The sequence below is a fragment of the Neophocaena asiaeorientalis genome, unplaced genomic scaffold, assembly GCF_003031525.2.
Source record: "Neophocaena asiaeorientalis asiaeorientalis breed wild unplaced genomic scaffold, Neophocaena_asiaeorientalis_V1.1 scaffold398, whole genome shotgun sequence".
NCBI classification, from domain to species: domain Eukaryota; kingdom Metazoa; phylum Chordata; class Mammalia; order Artiodactyla; family Phocoenidae; genus Neophocaena; species Neophocaena asiaeorientalis.
Genome location: NW_020173416.1, coordinates 1329355 through 1332646, shown reverse-complemented (window position 1 = coordinate 1332646; position 3292 = coordinate 1329355).

Below are 3292 nucleotides of genomic sequence, written 5' to 3'. Positions count from 1 at the left end.
TTCCCAAGCCGGCCGGGCGTTCCCCGTGAAAGCCCTTTGATAAGAAGAAGCAGGCTCCTGGGAGGCGAGCCACCCACCACTTTCTTAGGCCCTATTGTCCCGCCACGGGGGATTGTGATGTGGGGCTCTGGCCCTCGGGCTGCCCTGTCAGGTCCACGGGGCGGCAGGCACACAATGGGGCACGTCCTGCAATGGGCCATTCATGGCAGCCTCAAGGTTCCCTGATGGGAGCCCATTGACCCCGGGATAATAGATGAAAGTGTTTTCTCACTTGCTTTCGCCTCCTGACCCCTTGCCACCATTTTTCATGCACTGTCTCCTCCAGCCAGACGGAGGAATTCTTCCTCTGATGATAAAGGCCCGATGACCCTCTCCTGGATCCCCTAAGCTGGCTGCTGGCTAGAGGGCTGAGCAAAGGCGGGGTCCCTGCATAATGCACCCAAGCCAGGCACAGGTCATTTCCTCCCCAGCTCCACTCCTGCACACGCGCGCGCACACACATACACGCGCGCACACACCAAACCGCGGGAGCCCTACTCCTTTCACAAAACTTTAAAGTAGGACATTTGTTCATTGGCTTGCTCCCTGACTTGTCCGTTCTCTCGTGTTTGACTTTTGGGGGTGAATCCATCCCGCCTTCCCGCCACAAGAAGAGTTCCAAGTTCAATGCCCAAAATCTTCTCCATTCCTGCTGACCTCTCAGAAGGGTCAAGTGACCAATCACGTAGGAGCAGCAGAGCAAGCTGCAAGGCCTGTCCATGGACGTGACTCCCGGAAAGACCTCAGACCGACCAGCGAAGCCCAAGCACTTCGCTGAGGCCCCAGAGTCTCGTGGCCGGTGGGCAATACCTCTCCAGTAGCACCCGGCCCTCCAGGCTCCACTCCAGGGCTCTGTCCACTCCAGGATGCCTCTTGAGGAGGGCTATTCTGGTAGTAGTAACAGGCAGGCAACAGTAGGGTCTTGGCAGGGGTATGTTATTATAGCTCAGAATCACGGAACCCACACATCCTTCTTTGTGTGGCCCTCAAACTAGAGGCAGTAGCACTCAGAAAGGAGCAAACCGACAAGACCTCAGTTGAAGAAACCAAAAGCAGGGCCGGCCTGGCATTCTTCAGCCCGTTGATAGCTCCTTGGGTAAGAATTCTCTCCGCCCTGCCCCGTGCTGCTTCATTAACTCACACCGCATGGGCCGTGGGCCACGGGAGGCACGGAAGACAAGCCCGGAGACCCTAACCTTTCACTATCTGAGGAAGGTGCACAGAGACTTGGAGGCATGAGTGACGGCCACACAGCCAGTGTGCGTGTTGGAGCCCTGTACCCACAGTCCGAGCTGGGAAGAGCCCAGGGATCATCTGGACCAACCTCCCACCACGTCATGCAGAGAAAGCTGAGGGCCAGAGCAGGGATGGCTCACAGGGAGAATTTTACAGTCAACCTAATGATCCTCAAGCAACAGGGCCGCTTGGACCCTTCCAGGGTCCTTGTATTACTTGGGGTTCTCCAGAGAAATAGAAGCAACAGGGTGTATGTGTGTGTGTGTGTGTGTGTGTGTGAGAGAGACAGAGAGACAGAGAGACAGAGAGAGAGAGAGAGAGAGACAGAGAGACAGAGACAGAGAGACAGAGAGACAGAGACAGAGAGACAGAGAGACAGAGACAGAGAGAGAGATGCATTTCAAGAAATTGAATCACATAACTGTTGAAGCTTGGTAAGTACAAAACCTGCAGGGTAGACCAGCAGGCTGGAGACCCAGAGAAGGGCTGCAATTCGAGACCGAAGGCCATCTGCTGGCAGAATTGTTTCTTCCTCTAGAGAGGTCAGCCTTTTTTTTTCTATTCAGACCTTCTATTGCTTGAATGGGGCCCATTCACATTACAGAGGACAATCTGCTTTATTCCAAGTCCACGGATTTAAATATTAAATCTCATCCAAAAAAAAAATAAAAACCACCTTCACAGAAACATCCAGAATCATGCTTGACCAGATAACCTGGGCACCAGGACCCGGCCAAGCTGACAGAAAATTAACCATCACAGCCCTGTTACCTAATGAAACATTTCTAATTTTTATTCTCTTTTCAAGAAGCTCCCCAAATTACAGAAGCTTCAGACTCCACAATGCCTAGTCACACAACAGTGTAGAGGCCTTGATGGATTAGAACTTAGGCTCCTGCCTCCCCTGGGGATCCCTGCCTAGGGATACATGGGAGAATCCCCAAACTCCCAGGGTAAAGAGATGCCCAGAGAAAGCCTTGGCTGATCAAGGAGATTGAAGCACGCTAGCATTTGTCCAGCTGTGCATTGCCTCTCATCCAGTTTCCTGCAAAGGAAGGTGTGCCGGAGTCCCTACCATCACCCAGAGTATTTCTAAGTAAACAATCTGAAGCCCAAAGAGGCAGGTTCAGGGCAGAATAATCCACGGCTCTTTGGTTTTCCAAATTCCTGCCAAGTCAGGGGAGCTGTGAGATGTCCTTGTGGGAACAGAAGTCCTGGGCAGGGCAAGCAGTGGAAAGCACAGCTGCTCTGAGGTGGCATAAGTGCTGTGACAGCTGCAGGGCCGGTATCCCGCAAGGAGCAGCCTTTTGCTGGACAGGTCGGGAAGGACAAACACAGACATGGGTTCCGCTCTGTGCAGAAGACGGTCTCGTGGGCAGGGGAGCATGGGGTTGCCTTATGCAGCCAGTGTCTGGAGCAAGGGTGCTCTTGGCTGGCTGTTACGATGGGGAAGGGCAGGTCAAAGTATTTCAGCAAGTCGTACCTGGAAAGACTAGCGCTGGCACACACCCCACGAAACACAAGGCCCGCAGAGATCTTCCAGCCCAACGTTAGGCCCAGAGAAGGAAAATGACTTAGCTGCAGTCAGTGGCTGGGCAGACAGCGTTGGTTGCCTACTCGATAATCATCACCGCCAATACCACGCTGCGAGGAGCCCAACTCCGTTCAGGGTTCAGGGGAAGAGGGTCCTGACCCAAGGGTCTAATCCGTCATAGTGACTCTATTCCCCTTTCCCACCGCTAGGCTGGACGTGAGACTCAGTTCTGGCCAAGGTGATATACAGGGGATCACCTGAGGGCTCTGGGGGAGGGTTTCTTCCTTGATTTAAAGTAAAAGTAGGAAGACAGCTGTCCCCTTGTTCAGCAAGTGTTCATTCTTCTGCTCCCCCCATTAGGGCAGCGTGCATGTGTCGGCATCACTGGGCCAGACCGCCTCAGATGCCTTGCGTTGGCTAATGGGATGTGAACCCCCACGACGCAGAGACTTTAAATGTTCATACAGTTGGAGTTATCTCTTG